This window comes from Charadrius vociferus, unplaced genomic scaffold, assembly GCF_000708025.1.
Source record: "Charadrius vociferus isolate BGI_N301 unplaced genomic scaffold, ASM70802v2 scaffold500, whole genome shotgun sequence".
In the NCBI taxonomy this organism is placed as follows: Eukaryota; Metazoa; Chordata; class Aves; order Charadriiformes; family Charadriidae; genus Charadrius; species Charadrius vociferus.
The window spans coordinates 251,513-270,981 of NW_009646402.1; positions in this window are offsets into that span (position 1 = coordinate 251,513).

The following is a 19,469-nucleotide window of genomic DNA, read 5'->3' on the forward strand; positions in this document are numbered from 1 at the left end:
TTATTTACTACTGGTGGCAGAGTGCATTTCCAAACAGTACAAGTGTGCTAAGACTTTTCCGCACATGGAAGAATAGGACAATTTAGTAAAAAGCCTCCCAGTCACTTCATAGAAACATATATTCTAGCTGAATATATGCACAGAAATCTGCATATGGTGAGCTTAAAGTGCTCCCTGAGGTTCTCAGTCATGTGTTAGAGGTGGTTGAACTGAGAAGGAAAAAATCCCACAATTTCCTTTCTTATGCTTTTCTCTTTATATCTCTCAAAACAAAGTGTTTCATAGTCAACATAATTTCATTTTAACTAGTTCCATTTTTAGTATTTTGAATCCAGTTTTCTGACATAATAAGTATACCCTGTGAGGTGCTGAATATGTACTGAAAGCAGGAGTAGGAGTAAAACACTAAGCATTTCCTGAAAAGCTTTTCAGTGACAGAAGTATAAGTAAAGTTATAGTCTTTTTTCTTCACTATCCTGTTCACCAAAAAAAAGCCATGTTAAGATGAGATGACTAAGTTACTACTTTGGTTTACTTTCCATTGACTTTCAGTTCATGGGGTGAATAATAATTCATTTTTCTTGATAAGATGTGTCTTTTGCGTAGAGAAATAGGAATGGAAATGTGTCTGTTTTCTGCTTTATACAGGTAATTAGAAATTAGGCCAAATAGATTATATGAAGTCACTGAAGGAAATGCTGTACACTTTGGAACACTTATTTGCATGATAAGATAGCAGCAAAAATCACCATTCTGTACAAGACCACTGCAATAACTTTTTCCAACGATTAAAGACAAAGATCTGCTATATAGAAATCAACCTGGTTTGTCCCTATTAGGCTAAGCTTATTAGAAAACCCAGAATAGAAACACATGGACTACGTTCAAATGAACATGTTATGGACTAAATTAACCTTATAGATCTACACTGCCTTGTACTCATGAACGTCAGTGTTTGAATGTGATACACAAAGAAATCAAGAGGTCTATGCATTTACTGCTTCAAGGAATTTCACCTATTTTGATGAAGTTCATTGCCCTGTAGCTCCTGCTTGTGCTTTACATGCTTTTCCTACTCTTTGTGGAAGAGGTGGTCTCATCACAGGCACTGAAATGACCTCAAAGTAACATTTCCAAAGGATTCCATACAAAAGAGAGAGAGGGAAAAGGAAAGCTGTTGCCTTCCTTACTCTTCTTTTGTGCTGCCTGAGACAATAAAATACGTACTACTGTGTCATGAAGTATCTGTCCAGAGAAAGTCTGTGAATCCATTCCGGGCACAAAGACTTTTTTTTTTTTGCCTTAGGATAAACAGTAAATTTGCCGCTATATTTTTCTAATCCATCTTCAGTAGTTTTCCTGTAGATACAATATCTGTCTTACACAGTGACTCTCGAGTCAACCAGTGCAATCAATATGAAACACAACAGAAGCATGGTCATCATCTCTGATGATATCATCAGGCAGGTCTCAGTAGGCATAGCATGGGGTTTTCAGTTGTATGTAGAAACAAAAGATATTATGGCTGTGTCCTGTTCACTAGCCAAAGCTCTCAATTTTTTACCTATGTTCCATAAAGATTGTTGGCAGAAGAGGAAGGAGTACAGGGAGACCTGGATTTCTGGATTCTGAGATGATAACTGAATTAGATTTGTAAATAGCAAACAGATGATGATGAAGAAATTTTTGTTGACTGATAATGAAAGCCAACTGAAAAGTGCAAAGATTAAATAATGTGTCTGGAAGTCATACATTGTAATTAATCTTGTTCTGTTCATTTAGACTGCTTCTACTGAAGGGCCTTTACCAGAATGTAGTAATCAAGAAGGGGACATAGCTAATTCCCCATATCCCTACAGATTGATTTCCTGATTAAGAGTTTACATTTTCAACCTGACCTCTTCTTGGGCCTGGTCATTAAAAACACTTTACAGCACTAGTTAATTCTGGTTTACAATGCATTACAGTTTACAATGTCACTGGTTCAATTGCTAAAAGAGATCAAATATGCTATGCACAAACTGGTTATATGAAAAGCATTTAAAATATTCAGATGTTTTTCTGGGTTTGAGCTTTCTTATGTGGTCTTATCCTTGATTTTGTTTTTCTAAGTCTGAAAACATCAGATCTCAGTGCATATATCAAAACATACGCCTCCCATTCAGCTGTTTCTGGCAGACTTCATTTTCCTACCCTAAGACTCTGGGATGAGGTACTTTCCTCCCCTACCCTTTCAATTTGCCTTTTTCTTCCTCTGCTTCTCTTCACATCCTTTCTTGCTAATGTCCCACTCTCCTGCTCCCACCTGATCTCTGTTTGAGCCAGCCCCACATTTCCTTTCGCAACCTCCTAACCATTCTCACTCTCACAATTTGCCTTTTCAGTGTGCCCCTGGTCCTTGGGATTTCCCCTGATGGTATCCTTAAACCCCCTTCAGCAATTTCCTCACTCTAAGCAGTTTTGTACCTCATACGAGTGTTTTTATATTAACAAATTCAGCATACTTTCAAAGAGAAATAAAAATCCCTTTCCTACTGCTGCAAATATGAGGTCACAGCTCTAGATGTGATTTCTAATGATTTTCAATTTCATAGAATCATAGAATGGTTCAAGTTGGAAGGGACCTTAAAGGTCATCTAGTTCCAACCACCCTGCCAGGGGCAGGGGCACCTTCCACTAGACCGGGTTACTCAGAATCCCGTCCAGCCTGGCCTTGAACACTTCCAGGGATGGGGCATCCACAACTTCCCTGGGTAACCTGTCCCAGTGTCTCACCACCCTTATGGTAAATAATTTCTTCCTAACATCTAACCTAAAGCTACCCTCACGCAGTTTAAAATTGTTACCCTTTGTCCTATCACTATACACCCTGATAAAGAGTCCTTTCACATCTTTCCTTTAGGCCCCCTTTAGGTACTGGAAGGCTGCAATAAGGTCTCCCCAGAGCTTTCTCTTCTCCAGGCTGAACAACAGGAGCTCTCTCAGCCTGTCTTCATAGGAGAGGTGTTCCAGCCCTCTGATCCTCTTTGTGGTCCTCCTCTGGGCATGCTCAAACAGGTCCATGTCCTTGTGCTGAGAACTCCAAAGTTGGGCACAGTACTCTGGGTGCGGTGTCACAACAGCAGAGTAGAGGGGCAGAATCACCTCCCTCAACTTGCCGGCCACACTTCTTTTGACACAGCCCAGGAAATGGTTGGCTTTCTGGGCTGCAAGCACACATTGCCAGCTCATGTTGAGCTTCTCGTCAATCAGCACCCCTGGGTCCTTCTCCTCAGGGCTGCTCTCAATCCATTCTCTGCTCAGACTGTATTTGTTCTTGGGATTGCCCTGACCCACGTGCAGGACCTTGCACTTGGCCTTGTTGAACTTCATGAGGTTTGCATGGGCCCACCTCTTAAGCCTGTCAAGGTCCCTCTGGATGACATCCTTTCCCCTCCAGTGTGTCAGCTGCTCCACAAAGCTTGGGGTCGTCAGCAAACTTGCTTAAGGTGCACTCAATCCCACAGTCCATGTCACCAACAAAGATATTAAAAAGCATCAGCCCCACTAGCGACACCCAAGGAACACCCCTCATCACTGGTCACCACTTGGACATTGAGCCATTGACAGCCACACTTTGAGTGTGGCCATCCAGCCAAATGACCTCAGTTGCTCTTCCCTCATCCACCAGAGCTGTAACATTATAATTTCTCTGTTGCTTCTCAGAATTCTTATTAGCTCATGTAACATGTATGATGTGTAACATGGATGATACATGGCTTCTGTATGACTGACATTCATGCCTCCTGCCACAGTTTCTAATTATTTCAGGTGAGTCACAGAATCACAGAATTTTCAGAGTTGGAAGGGACCTCTAGAGAGGTCATCTAGTCCAACTCCCCTGCTAAAGCAGGATTGCCTAGAGCACATTACTCAGGACTGCATCCAGGCGGGTTTTGAAAATCTCCAGAGAAGGAGACTCCACAACCTCCCTGGGCAGCCTGTGCCAGTGCTCTGTCACCCTCATTGTAAAGAAGTCTTTTCATGTGTTGGAACAGAACTTCCTGTGTTCCAACTTGCACCCGTTGCCCCTTGTCCTGTCACTGGGAACCACCGAGAAGAGTGTGGCTCCATCCTCCTTCAACCCACCCTTTAGATATTTGTAAGTAATAATAAGGCCTCCCCTCAGCCTTCTCTTCTCCAGGCTAAAGAGTCCCAGCTCTCTCAGCCTTTCTTCATAAGGGAGATGCTCCAATCCCTCAATCATCTTGGTTGCCCTTCGCTGGACTCACTCCAGCAGTTCCCTGTCCCTCTTGAACTGGGGAGCCCAAAACTGGACACAGTATTCCAGTTGTGGCCTCACCAGTGCCGAGTAGAGGGGGAGAATGACCTTCCTCGACCTACTGGCCACACTCTTCCCTATGCAGCCCAGGATTCCATTGGCCTTTTTGGCAGCAAGGGCACACTGCTGGCTCATTGACAATTTGCTATCTACCAGGACCCTCAAATCCTTCTCCTCAGAGCTACTTCGCAGCAGGTCCACCCCTAACCTATACTGGTGCCTCTCACCATAGGAGAAGTTACTTATATATCCAGAAAAATCCAAGAATCAGAATTTTGTTCCTGTCCATATAACTACTGTTAAAGGTTGCCTGACTGGAAAGTCTGGAGTCCATTTCAAATGTGCAGTTCACTGAAGCAACTTGATTCCCATTGTTGCATATGTCTTGGAAAAAGGTAAATGCTTAAATTTGATTTATTAGCTTAGGGCTGTGATGCAACCATTTCTTCACATGTTCCTCCTTTTCTTTATCCTAAAGTATACTGGAAGTTGAGCTGCTCTTTTCCTCATTCCTCCTTTAACTCATGATATGCTGGAGTACGCATAGCTTTTCTGGCAATGTAGGTGGCAGATTTAGTGCTGGTGTGACTGAGGAACATCTAGCAGAACTGTGCTTTCTGATCTACCATAAAGTGATTGCCTTGAGAGGACTAAACCAAAAGTGAATAATTCATCTGAAAGATACCTTTTCCATTGGGTAAAGAAAAAATCTAGATATTGTCATGCAGTTCCCTCAAGGTTGTCTGTTTCCACAGATTTATTTGGAAAGGCATAGGAAAAGGATGGGTAAGGTTAGGTGCTAGGATGTTTCAAGAGTTGTGATTATAATTTTGGATGCTAGTGTGTAAGGCTTTCCTTAATAGTCTGTACATGCTTTGTATAAATCACTCAAAGAAAAAGTAAGTTGGATCTTGGGAACTGAACTGCAGAAGATAGCTACAGTTCTGTGTATGAGCAATTATAACCGCAGTTTCAAAGAAAAAAAACATCACTGCAGCCAGGAAAATAGAAGTATATTTTGCATATCTGAGCAAGTTTGTCTTCTGTAGCTAAAGGCCTTCAGAAAACCTGTTATAGCTAGAATATGGAATTGAATAATCTCAATATGAAAGAGGTTATAAATCTCGGGGTAGAAATCCTCAGTTTCTTCTGTGTCCTGAAAGGTACACCTGTTTGAAGCATCAGCATGGATTACTATCATATATTGGACTGCTTTTAACATAACTCATGAACGTAACATAAATCACAGAAGTGCATATCACTGTTGTTCAATCAGAAAGAGTTTACTGCGCTAAACAAATGCTTTATGTGTGACATTCTGGAGAACTACGAATCAGTCAAGCTTAACCTTATGGTCCTAGAAAGATACAGAAACATTCTCTTACACAAAACAAAACTGTAAGCAATAAAGTAATGAGAAATATTAATAAAAAATAATAAATAATAAAATGATGAGAAGCAGTCATAACAGATTGCCAAACGTAGATTGAGCCAAAGCTAGCTCCAAATCTAATTTTCTTCCTTGCTGAATAAGTAGTGTGATGGATAGGCAGGAAACAATAATAGTGACATATTTTGCCTCTAGGAAATCTTTTAAAAATACAATCTCCATGTGCCATATCCATAAAGAATGGGAAAACAGTATTTTGACTACCCTAGGTCAAAGCTAGGTCAAGATCAGAAGATGTAGAATTGCTTGAAAATGTGCACCCAAATGGTAGTTATTTCTGATTTTCTGTTATGCATATAAGTAGGGTTCTGCAAGGATGTCTTCAGCCAGTATCATTCAACACTTTCAGTGTACACTTGGCAGGTAGATTAGAGAACATGTTTACATAATATGTAAATAATAAAAGTCTGTGAAGGGTTGCTAGAAGATTGGAATAAAGGATCAGCATTTAAAATTACTTTGAAAGGTTGAGCAAGTCAGAAATCAATTAGTTGGATTAATCGCATTCCATGGAGAAAAATGCAAAGGAAAGAAAAAATAAGAGCTCTTTAAGGTGCAGAATAATTGGTTGAGGTAGTAGCAAACAAGAAAACAAAATGAGAGCCAAAGGAAAATAAGGTTCTGGTTTTTAATGACAAAATCAGTCCATCTAAAACTCAAAAAAAAAAAAATACTTTATTTGGCTTTTATTAGGCTTTATCTGGACACGTTTCCATATTAGCATACCTCCTTTCAGAAAAGGTGCAGATCAATTAGAGACAGTCAAAAATGGCAATAGCAAAAGAGCTTTATAAAATATAACCAACAGAAAATGTTAAGTTAATTAGTAAAGATGAATCTGGGAGATATGAAAAGATTAACTACATCTATTAAAGCCCAAGTGTCACCTGCCAGGGGTGGCCTAGATGTAAACTTGAACCTGCCTTGCGGTAGAGTTTGGCCTAGATGATATTTTGAGGCCCCTCCATTTGTGTGTTACATGCTTATGGAGATGGAGTCAGCTCATTTTAAAGCAGCATTTGTCATGTTTTCCTTCTTCATGCTCTCTGAACCAGTGATTCAGGAAGCTGGGGGCAGGTCCAGGCATGCATTAGAGTTAATGGATGTTTACACAAGGAGCAATGTCTTTTCATTTGAGGTATTCACAAACAGATGAAGTCAGAAAAAGGGCCTCAGTGGTGCAAAGGGAATTTGGATGAATGTCTGTGTCCTGTAAAATAGAATAGAATAGTTCAGCTGGAAGGGACCTACAATGATCATCTCATCCAACTGACTGACCACTTCAGGGCTGACAACAAGTTAAATCATATTGTTAAGGGTATTGTCCAAATGCTTCTTAAACACTGACAGGCCTGGGGCATTGATCCTCTTTCTAGGAAGCCTGTTCCAGTGTTTGACTACCCTCTGAGTAAAGAAATGCTTCCCAATGTCCAGTCTAAACCTCCTGGTGCAGCTTTGAACTATTCCCATGCATTCTGTCACTGGATCCCAGGGAGAAGAGCTCAGCACCTCCCTCTCCACTTCCCCTCCTCAGGAAGCTGTAAAGAGCCATTAGGTTGCCCCTCAGCCTCCTTTTCTCCAAACTAGAAAAGCCCCAAATCCTCAGTTGCTCCTCATAGGACATTCCTTTCAGCCCTTTCACCAACTTTGTTGCCCTTCTCTCAATGCACTCAAGCAGACAGATCATAGAATCATAGAATGGTTTAGGTTGGAAAGGACCTTGAAGATCATTGAGTTCCAACCCCCCTGCAGGGTCACCTGCAGGGTCACCTCCCACTAGACCAGGTTGCCCAAGGCCACATCCAGCCTGGCCTTAAAGACCTCCAGGGATGGGGCCCCAACAACTTCTCTGGGCAACCTGTTCCAGACCTTCACTAACAAGCCTAAGCCATGAGCTAGGGCTACTGTTTAGCCATACACTAGTCCATTAAGTGCTGAAAGCGTTACCTTGCCCACACTGCTGCAGGTTTTGGCACACTTTCAGGACACAAGATCGTCATTCTCGGTGAATTGCCTGATGCACAGAGAGTCTAGCAGTAGGTCAAGTTGTTGAAAGGGTCATCTTTACTCCTATGGAGTTATTCAGGGATGGATGGAGATGTCTGCTTTCAGTTTCTGTAGACATGGGAAACATGGCTGCTGTTTAGATGTGCAGACACTGCGGTATGGGCTTCCGGATGGGCAGACAAGTCGTGGGCCACATAAAGTTAGTTTGGTCAAAAGTGCCCTTAAGGTGAGAAGCATGCGAATCGCAGCATTTCCAGCGTCTCGCTGGATTGTTGTTTCTCTGTGTGCATGCATATGGACATGTAGTACAATGAGCCTGATTTTTTTTCAAGGATGAAGGAAGGCATTTGTTGAGTACCAAGTCTGACATTTGGCTTGGAGTCCTCAGGGCAGTCCTGAGAGAAACTTTTCTGAATTATGGGTTACATGATGAAGAGCATGTAGCTCCTTAATACCTCATTTGTGCTGGTAGAGAACACAGGGTAAATAACACAAAAGAAACACAGAACTGTGACCTGATGCTTAAACTGATTTCTGTGTCTCTTGTCACTGCATATCTTGATGGATGGACAAAAGCAGCCTTGTCCAGTTTGGTTCTGATAAAGGAAAGCACAATATAGCATTTGTGTGGTTGCAGGAAAACTAGGCTTTGATTTCTAATTTGAGTTTGATACCTTTTTTTTTTTTTAATTAAAAAAACCTAACAGCAACAACCAAAAAGATAAGCATGTGTCATTTTTATTTTAATGATGATAATGTTTTTTTCAGTGAAGTTAGTCATTTCACTAAAGATGAAAATACTCACCAGTACCCGTTAGATCAGTATTCAGACCAAAGTATTAATTAGATAATCAACTGCCAGAGAATGCACATTCATTTTCAAGCAAAAGATTATGTCTCCCCTCTACCTTATTCAGAGTGTGAAGTAATAAAATGTATGGACAAAAAGGTTGATTGTGGTGACTATTTGTCACTCAAGTAATTTTGATTCAAAAATGAAAACTGCAATGTCACCTCATTAACTTAGAGCTTGTTCTGGGATAACCTAATGCCAACTACCAGTGTGATCTTGTATTCACGTGTCACTGAAGAGTACAAATAGGACAGACCAGGTCTTTTGCAATATCTTAAAAGGTTTTCCATCCCTTCAACTCTATTCCTTTCTTTTTTTTTCATGCTGAAGTCCAGATGTCCTTGCCCCGAGCAGCCAGAAATAGCTATTCAGTGCAGGCATATCTGGCTCAAACTCACCCTGCTGTCTACATGTCTTTGCCACAACCCCCTCCCCTCCCACATACAGTCCCTCCACACTCTACAGCAAATGCAAACCCTCTAGTACAAAAAATCCCAAAGCTTTAAAAGATTTTAAAACTAGCGTGCACCCTTGAAAGAGATCAGGAGTCACTGAGAGTTTTGTCGATGCACTACGCTATTCTTACTGGAAAGGAATTTGCTCAGTGAAGTTATCTGTGAAGATAATTTCCTAGGATAATTCCTCCAAGCTGCCTTCATTCCCAGAGAAATACAAACTTCCTTCCCCCTGCATAATCCTCAGTAGTCTCTGTCAATCTTATTTGGGCAAAAAGTCTTTAATATTTAGTCACAGGGCCTAACTTGGTCCCGTTCCCAAAGATTTTGTGTTCAGGTACCAAGTAGTGCCTCTGCTATTAGGGATAAATTTTATCAACATGGTATGAGCACAGTTGTATGTTGAAGTTGTTTTTTTCACTCCCATACCTGATTAAGCATTTAACCATATGCAGTAATAACTCACAATAATGCACTAGGCAGAATTCTTAATGAAGTGTTAAATAGGTTCCTTTGGCACATTGCACTTTACTGTGACAAAAAAGATAAAGTAATAAAGATTTGTGGACAAAATAATGAGTAAATTGGAGGAGACAAGATAAGACAACACAGTGTACATAGCCCTGATTTACAAATCCTCTTCGTATATCCTAGGCTAATCTTGGCTTGCAATGTCTTTCAAGATTCATTTTTTACTTACAATTTTTCAGCTTTCACCATTTACTTACAATTTTTCAAGTTTTACTTTGTACTTACCATTTCCAGATGGGTCCATATAGTCACTCCAAGTCTTCAAAATCATACTTCTTACATCCTCCACATCCCAGCCCCTTCAAAATGGTAAGCGTGTTTTTGCATAAAACAGATGCTTCCCTTTAAAAAAAAAGTTTGTTAGAAGAGAATAGACTTTGGGATCAAGGGAATTAGGTAAGCTGCGCAATTACCAGAAAATACATGCTCCAGTGGAACTGGAAAGCACCATCTGGGACGTTTCAGACTCTAACAGTTGTGCAAAAATCCACTTGTTGAAAGAAACAGACACTGCAAGGGTATTTAATCATCTCACTTTCTTATATAAAAGGAAATCTCTGAACTCCTTTAGAATATTAGCTTTGGGTATAATTATCCTGGTGATGATAGTGTGCTTCACAAAGAGTGTTGTTTTTTCTGAAAGATTTCAAGTATCCGAGAAACACATTTATCAGCTGATGTTATCTCTTGCCACCGTCACCCAGTGATTTCAGCAAAAACGACCTGCAGAGACAATTTCACCTTAGCTACTCTGAAAGTTATCAAAGGCAAAGCACAAGACTGATCAGAGTGTCTTTAAGATGCATAGTTTGAGCCACGTCTTTGATTTTGGGCTCTGATGCCTACCTGCAGAGTCCTCCTGATCACCTGGCATAACCACTGGATACATGACGTTCTGCTCTAGCGCATGGAACTAACTTTACCAGAGGTATTTTCAGCAGCTAGTGGAAACAGCTACAGATACACTCATATCTTCACAATGAAAACAGCATCTCATCACACACTGATCAGGCGTCAGCCCAGTTCCCTCCTGCGCTGTTTTGAAGGAAAATTCATTACCCTGGAAATATTTTTTTTTTTTTAGTTGAAAAACCAGTCAATCACCCTGCATCACAAGCTGGGCTTTTCTCAAACAGATGTATCTGTGTCCAGCTTCACTTTTCTTCTGGTGCAAATAGAATGACCCATAAAATCTATGATTTTGGTACTGTGTCAGGGATTTAATATACTCATTTTAGCCTTAGCTTTTCTTTCTCACTTGGATATAAAACAGTAGGTCTTGAAATTCTTATTTACCAGTGAGGCCTGCTTCTCTGTGTTGCAACTAGAAGACACTCTTTTTCATAGGCTAATTGTTCCTAAGACCTGGAGCCCCACCAGAGCCTTAAGTGCTGTTTACTTTAATTGCCATGTAGCGCATAGCAGGGGCTGAGTATGCACAGATGTTTGAGTCTGGCTGTAGCACTGGGGCTACACTGAAAATGCTGAGGCTGGTATAGTGTATGTCCTTAGGCTGTACTGAAGGCAGACATCATCTAATGATGATTCAAAAGTTATGTGACTGCTGGGCTCTCCTGGTATGTCCCACACAGAGCTGATTATGGTACTGTGCTAACATGGCCCTGTGGTAAGCTTATTTTGCCCACTGTATCCTGTAGACATCCATATTGCTATGGTGGCAAAACTTCTGAGGACAGAGGCATTAGCTAATCTAATTTTTTACTCACAGATTATCAACATCCTTCCAGAAAAAGTTTGCTTAGATGTCAAAAATGGTTCATGGAATAAGTTGTGATCCTTCCACTCCTGTGTCATGCTTTTGGACATCTAGATGCTGTGCGGGTGCAAGAGTTGGCCTTGTTTGAAGTCCTGTTTGTTCTAAGAGCCTTCAAAACCTGAACTGTTGTGGTACAAGTTAACTGGTAAGAAACCTGACCCAACCAGTACCTAACTGGTACCGGAGGAAGCCCCTACCACAGGCACAGGCTTGTTGACAAGAATATTGTCTTGTTACTCTGAAAAAACTTCTAGACCAGTCCATGAAGACATGTGAACATGTTTGAAATGCGCAGAGGGTGTCTATATATACCTTTGTGCTCTCTCGCGTCTCTGCTCTAACACCTCCTTTGATACAAAATTTACTCTAACATGACTGTCGTCACTTGCAATGCAGTTACCAGCACAATTACATCCACATTAGGAGTGGCTTGAATACCAATAAGGAAATCCCAATGTACTCATTACCTAAATCTCACTCACCCAATATAAACTGAAGCCTAAAATTTCTATTGCATTATTGTGTAGTAAGGACAGTAGCTGGCATAATATCTTTTAGTGGTTGAACATAAAAGGGAATTTACACAACGAGTTCAGGCAGCCTGGGTCCCCCTTTTCAGGTGTGAAAAGTGAATCTAAAGCATATGAGCAGCTACAGCAAAGGCAACTTGTTACACAACGTCTGACTTTGTTACAAGCACAAGCCAGTCTGACTGGAACCTGAAATTTTGCCATCTATACGACTTTAATCAAACCAACAGATGTTAATCAGCTGGCATTGCTTTGTTCACATGGAGCGTTATGTGCTGCTTCTGTGGAAAAGAACTTAAAAGCGAAAGCAAAGCACAGATGTCCTAAGCTCTAAACCCTAGGACCAGATGATGAACTACACTGGAGCCGCTTGTATGCATGCCCCTTACAAAATGTTCAGAAATTAATGTGTCTCCCTTCTGCTTATCGTAAAGCCATGCTGTTGTGTGATTATGCTCACAGCACCATCCCACCAAAACTCAAGTCCTAGTCCAAAATGTATTCTGTTTCTAAGCAGGGTTTATTTTACCAGTGTGAGTAAAACTGCACACTTCCTTGGAAGCCAATAAATATTGAGAATTTTAAGTCAAAGGAATAGTGTTATTTGGCCTCTGTTATTCATTAGGACTCTCTTCCTACAGTGTGACTTTTGAAAAACAGCTAGAAATGTAGCTACTCAACATCACTGAAATGGAAAGAAATTTTCAATAATATTTTTTGATTGTTTTGGAAAGAATGGAACCTGTGTTTCAGAGTAGGAGATTGCAAGGGGGTTCTTCTTTTTGGTAGTAATGATAATTTTCTTTGGTAAAATAATATTATCTTTTTTTTGCTGTTTCTTTATTTCTGATTTTGAATTTTATGTACCATTATTTCTTGCTATATAAGAAGAGAAGGAAGAGTGAAGTTTGACATGATCAAAGAGTCCTGACTCAGCACAGCGCATGCAAGCCATTTCAGTTCAAATGTTCAGTCATTAATTATCACAAGACTAGACTGGTCCATTAGTTGCTTGCAAAGAGGAGAAAAAAATAGGAGGAATCATGGATAAAAAGGAGACACTGATTAAAAATACAGTTACAGCATAACTGAAAGGGAGATCACTCATTTGACAGTTCACGTGAGAGAATGGAGAATGGTTGAGGGTACAGTCTGAGATCATCTGTTAGGGCATGGTTTCCTTGGCTTTTCCCTGATCCAGCCATAGTGATAACCCAAAAGATTTGACATTAGCAGTACTGATGACCTACCATCCAGCCTTCAAGTGTCCCATCTTATTGAGATCTGGAATTGACTGACAAGGAAACACTGCATGGTCTCCAGAGAAATGGATCTTGTCTTGGAGCATTCCAGGCTCGCTTGCACAAGGAGCTAGGTGGGAAGCGAATATCCACAAAACAGTGGATATAGTAAGCAAAAATAAGTTTGCTTTGCATGTGACTGAACCCACAGAGTCATGCTACCACAGTGTGAAACTCAATCCAAAAAGCTGTATGAAGACTATGAGAAATATTAGGAGACCATAACAGTCATGTAACTTGAACCATCATTAGGTGATGTCTAAATCCAGTATATTGTAAGGACCTATCCTGTATCAGGTTCAGTATTTCATCCACTACAAAATGACAGGGTATGTTTGTCCTCCTTAGCAAGGAAGACCAGAGAGTAGTTTAGTGCTAATGTTGCCTAATGTTTCAGATTCAACATAAGAGCTCAGAGTTTGCAGGAATTCAGGTGAACCTGTGGTTGAAGGTGTCTTCCCAGAAGGGCAAGTCTCCAGTAGAAAATCTGTGGAGGTGGCTAGCAGAGACTCCTGAGATGCTGCCCTCAGTCTGTGCTGATCATCACCCCATGTACTGTTTTTGGCTGTGATAGAGTTAATTTTTTCATAGGAGCTTGCGTGATGCTGTGTTTTGCATTTCTGTTGAAAGCAGTGTTGATAATACAGCGATGTTTTAGCTATAGCTGAGCAGTGCTTGCACAGCATCAAGGCCTTTTCTGCTTCTCCCACTGCCTCACCAGAGAGCAGGCCGGGGTTGCACAAGAACGTGGTAGGGGGTGCAGCCAGGACAGCTGACCACACCTGACCAAAGGGATATCCCACAAGATGTGATGTTGTGCTCAGCAATAAAATCTGGGGGAAGATGAGGCAGGGGTGAGGTTCAGCGTTATGGTCTCCTGAAGTAACTGTTATGTGTGATGAAGTCCTGCTTTCCGGGAAATGACTAAACAACTGTTTGCTCATCAGAAGTAGTGAATTAATTCCTTATTATGCATGTGCAGCTTTTCCTTTACCTCAACCCATGAGTTTTTGCACTTTTACCCTTCCAATTCACTCCACCATCCCACTGGGGAAGGATGAGTGAGCAGCTGGATGGGGCAGAGCTGCCCACCAGTGTTCACCCACATCACCCCATTGGCTTCAGCATATTATAGTCAAACATGAATCAGACTGGTTTGGTGAATTCAGGTATACTGTCTCTTGAAGCTTCCTGATCAATACTCAAAATAGTGGATAAAATTTATCAGCAAACCTTGTACGTCATCTTTGCTTAGGCACATTAGACCAGATGTGACTAAAACTCCATAGCTGCTGTCACCTATATAACTGTAGAAAATTTTACAAGAGTACCCCATTCCTAGCATTTTAGAAATGCTAGAATCATAAAGGAAAACATCCCTTCTCAACAGCGTTTCACAGCAGCATCTTTACAAGGCTGATTGGCTTCTCTGCAACCAACATCTTACACACTAATAGGAAAGACCAACACAAGAAAAGGGAGTTCGCAAGTAGTCTGTGTGGACAGAGTGGCAATCCTCATTTATGTTCAGGATTACCTCTGTCTAAATTGAAGTATTTAACTGGTAAATCTAAATTAGGAACCTGTTTTCCTAACCCTTGCTATATAACAACTAGGGAAAGGTTTCCAGTGTCTACCTAATACTTCAGATGCTTAATGTGGGGTAGCTTAAACCTCCCAGTAATATCTGGTACTTCTTTTCATTGTTATTTTTTCTTAAGAATGGAGAAAAAAAGCAGAAATATGGGCAAATATTATTCTCATGCACTGAACACAATCTTCTTGAGCATCAAGAATGGTGATTCTGGAACAGAGCTGGTTTAACAAAAGGGAGTCTAACAATATCTGCGTCAAAGTGGGAGTTTCTGAGCTTTGTATAGTTTTTGCAGAGAGCAAAATGTTGGCTCACTTGTCATGCCAGGTTTGCTTTTCTGGGTGCAATATCCTGCCCGGAACTCCGAAGCACCACTGGGTAGCAAACACGCTCAGCATTGTTGGGATGTCTGACACTGACATTCCACTGCTCGATTTGTAATTACACCAGCAGAATTAAAGGATGACATGTTGCTGGGAGGCACTCTTTTGATCCAGATTTAAGACAAGAAAAGTTTTGGCTATGCAGGCACAGTTTGTGGCTATACAGGCACAGTTATTTTTGGAGGTTGCCATTCTTACTAAATTATCCAACAACCACAAAAGCACATGAATCAAGTTCTTTTGTTTGCATATTTACAGTTTAATGTCATTTATGGTATCAAAGTATTTGACTTGTCAAACTAACTTAATGGAAAATTAACAGGGGTTCCAGCTCTTGCTGTGGCTCTGCCTCTGCAGTATGAAAACTTGGTGCAAACCACAGCAAACAACCACTAGTCACTTCTTATTATAGAGAGCAGTCGTTTAAGTTGCAGAAATCCTACATCTTGTGGTGCTGTCTGGAAAGCAGAGGCCATGATTTGTGGGGCAATCTCAACAAAACCTGAAGATTGTGGGATCTATGACTGTTCATATTATTTGAGAGTTAGTTCAGGAGAAGAATGAAAAACTGAGAAGATTACAGCCCTCCAGCCCCTAAGTCTGTCTCTTCTTCTCTGTCATATATCTCCAAAGAAAAAAAAAAACTAAGAAAAGAGAGAATATGAGGAAACAGCTTGCTTGGCAGTCCCATCTTGGCTTCTGCCATTTTGTATTTTGAATTTTAGATTGGGTTCTGTGCTAGGAAGCCACATCTGTTATTTGTATTTTAATGAATATTTGTGTTCCTTCCTGAGCGTGTGTTTTATCATCCTCATTTCTCCCCCATTTATATGCATTCATTTTATCAGTTTTAAAATAAAAGCAATTACTGAAACTATAATACGCTTCTGAAATGAAATATAACGTATAGATAGATAGATAGATAGAGGTTGATTAGAGCATGCCTTCTTTGTGATATGCAAGGCAGGCCTGAAGATTTTGTCAGAAATACTTTTTCCTCCATTATTTTTTACATCAGTAGATTAGATCCGGTCCTATTTTTCCTGAAAATCTGCAAGAAACCTGACAGTCATTTTAACATCTTTAAACAGACCTGGACAATGGAATCAACTGAAACCATAGGGTATTTTTATTAAGATGACATAAACAAAATTGTGAATTTTAATTAATATTTTGAATCAAAAACCCTACCACTTGCAAGAAAAAAAAAATAATTAAAAAACACCTCAGTTCTTCAGTTCAGTACTGAAAAGATTTGCCAGAATAGCAATAAGCACATTTCAATGGATTAGAAATGAGTTTTGATTCACAGTGCCTGAATGTCTTTTTCTAATCACTTTTCATATTCACTCTTGTAGCCACTCTAATTCACACTAAAGTCCGTGGAAAATTAATTTTCAGTCCACACCAAAGTTAGTGAAGTAAATCAAGCACAGCAATCTCTGGAGCAGCAGAATTTTTGTCCAGATTTCTCATTAATGTTAAGATGCCTATCAACTGATTCTGGCAATTGGAGGCATGACTGAAGGAGTGTAGGTCACTGTTGCTTGAATTGCCTTCAGCCCAGCTGCATTTTTTAATAGATGTTTTTCCTGTTTGTTTTTTCTCTTCATTGTGTGGGTTGATGCTTAGAGACTCAGCGTGAAAGATCCTACAGAGGTCTGACCCTGCTTTCCCACAAACACCATGCACATTTATATATGCTACAATAATAATTTCTCTTTCACAATGAACCCTGCTGAAGGACAAATGAACACAAAGAGAAAAATTTAAAACCAAGGTCCCATATAATAATCATGAGAATGAATCACCAGGGGAATTAGACACAGACGTATTTCACAGAATCAACCTAGATATTGGAAATTTGAAAAGGCAAATGCAATATTCACACGCAGAGTCAAGAAGGTGAGCTCCAGTGCAGCCAGTTGGAGTGATGTAATCCAGAGCTGTTCCTATGGCAATCTTGAATATGCAACAAATCTTTGTAGCCAGTTGCACTGCGAATCAACAGCTGGTGATGGATTAATGGAACATTTTCTCAATGGTTATTTCAAGCCATTTCTCTTCTTTCTGCACAGACTGAAAACTAAAACATTCAGATAGCCCATGTGCTGAACTCTTTCACGCACGGACATATCGGCTCTTCTTCCTATAGTGAAAAAAGCACCCTGCATCCTATATATTAGGCAAAACCATGGGCAAAACGCCAGCTAGCGGTGCTGGAAATTTCATAGCTTCCCTCTAAACAGTAACACAAGTGTGTGTGGGTGAGAGTAAATCCACCGTTGAAGAGAATGTAGTTCTTCAGTAATTTTCTCACTCACTATTCTTCTTACTCTTTGAGACCTGATAATAGAAGTAGAAGTAGAGCTTTATTTCCCTGTATTGAGACTTGCTGTTATTTTAGGGCTATCCTGGCAGCAACCTGCTTCATGCTGGAGTAGCTTCCTTAACAAATATTAGGAACTGCCTCAATTTTCCACCATTAAGGTGGAAAATATCAGCCGTGAGATGATTAATTGTCTCTTTTTTGAGCAAAGTGGGATGTGAGGGACAAGAGGAGCTGCTGGGTAGCCTTCTTCCTTTACATCTACCTAGAGCAGAACAGAAGTGTCAGTTCTTGATGTAGAGTGGTGGGTATGTGGGCTGGGAACGATGATGGGGGAAAGGTTTTTTCTAACCACATCTAAGACAGCTATGCCAAAATTAAATTGGGAAGGAAAAAAGCATCTGGAAAATTGCAGCAATTTAAAGCGCAGTATTTTAGTGCAAGTCCGGGGGGATAGCAGGGGTGTAGTGACATTTATCAATAGCTACAACATAGAGTTCCAACAAAAAGAAAAGGAACAATCTGCTCTGTGCCCTTGGCATGATAATTTGCCTTTTACCTTCTGCATTTTCATATATTAGATTGAAAAGCAGAGGACCAAAACAATCAGCAACAGATGTTCCATACAATCAGCGTAGTACATGAATTCAGTTAGCATGCAAATTGTCATCCCTGGGCTATTCCTGTGGACTGTTGGGAAAACAGGCAGCCTGCTTTGCAAAAATAGATAGAAGGGGTATGATTAAAATGTCTGGATTCAATCACATGTTTAATCACCATCCCCTTTTTTATCTCAGCTACAATGACTGGTAACTATTATGACAAAAATTTGAAAATGTGCATGACACACAGTGGCACCCAGGAGCCTGATAGGTGGTCTGTGCTTGATCAAAGTGATCAAAGCTTTGTCCCATGTCTCCCTCTGTTCCACCTCACCACAACAACTTTAAATGCACAAAATATGATTTATAGGGGGGGGGTGTTCTATACTTTCATTCTTAGGTTAGAGTGTTGTAAACTGCATCTCAGTTTTTGGGTGAAACCAATAAATTACTTTTCTCCATCCTTAAAAGTAACAACAGATGACTGTGTTGTCTACTCTGAAATGGGTTCTCAGGGATAATACGGGGGAACAGAGACTTCTAACCTGCCTACACACAAATGGTGGGTGAATCCTAAGAAAAATTTTGGTGCGTTCCCCAAAAAAGCTTATTCAAACCATTTTGAAACTTAAGGGTCAGGTAACAGTCATCTTTGCACTATTTTGGCCCTTTCTTTGTAGCTGTGGATGGGTGCCAGAAGGGCAGGGAAAAGTAGCAGGAAAAATTATAATCTCAATTTCTTTTTTAAAATCGAAGAAGTGGGTTAGAATTTTTGGCAAGGATATATATTGTTTATTCAATGAATGAGATGCCAAAAAAAGAGCAGCCTCTGAGGGATAGACTGTGGAAATTTTATTCACTCTGATAAGTGCTTGCTCATGTGAAGAGTTCTGCTGGTTTCAAAGGGACTATTTTTGTGAATTGCATAATATAACTCAAAATTAACCCAAATTGGCTTGAAAAGCAAAATTGTCAAATGGACTGAAGACTGTTTACAGGACACTGTAAATTAGGTATCACTCTAAATGGCAAAATATCAAGTAAGGGGAAATTCTCTAATGGGGTAATCTGAGGATCAGATACAGTACAGTACCGTAATGATGAAGAAATAAAAGCAAGACTCACTTTAAAGGAAATTCCAGGACACTGGCAGATTTACAAATATGGGCAAGATAAGCAGAATTTCTCTAATTCTAGAGAAATTAGCAACCTGACCCAAAAGGATAAAATAGGATCTGACTTGGGAATATGCATGCTATTAAAGCAGAGGAGAGGGTAATCTGAAATTCAGATTCTGAGGGTAATCTGAATCTTCAGCCTGGAGAAGAGAAGGCTC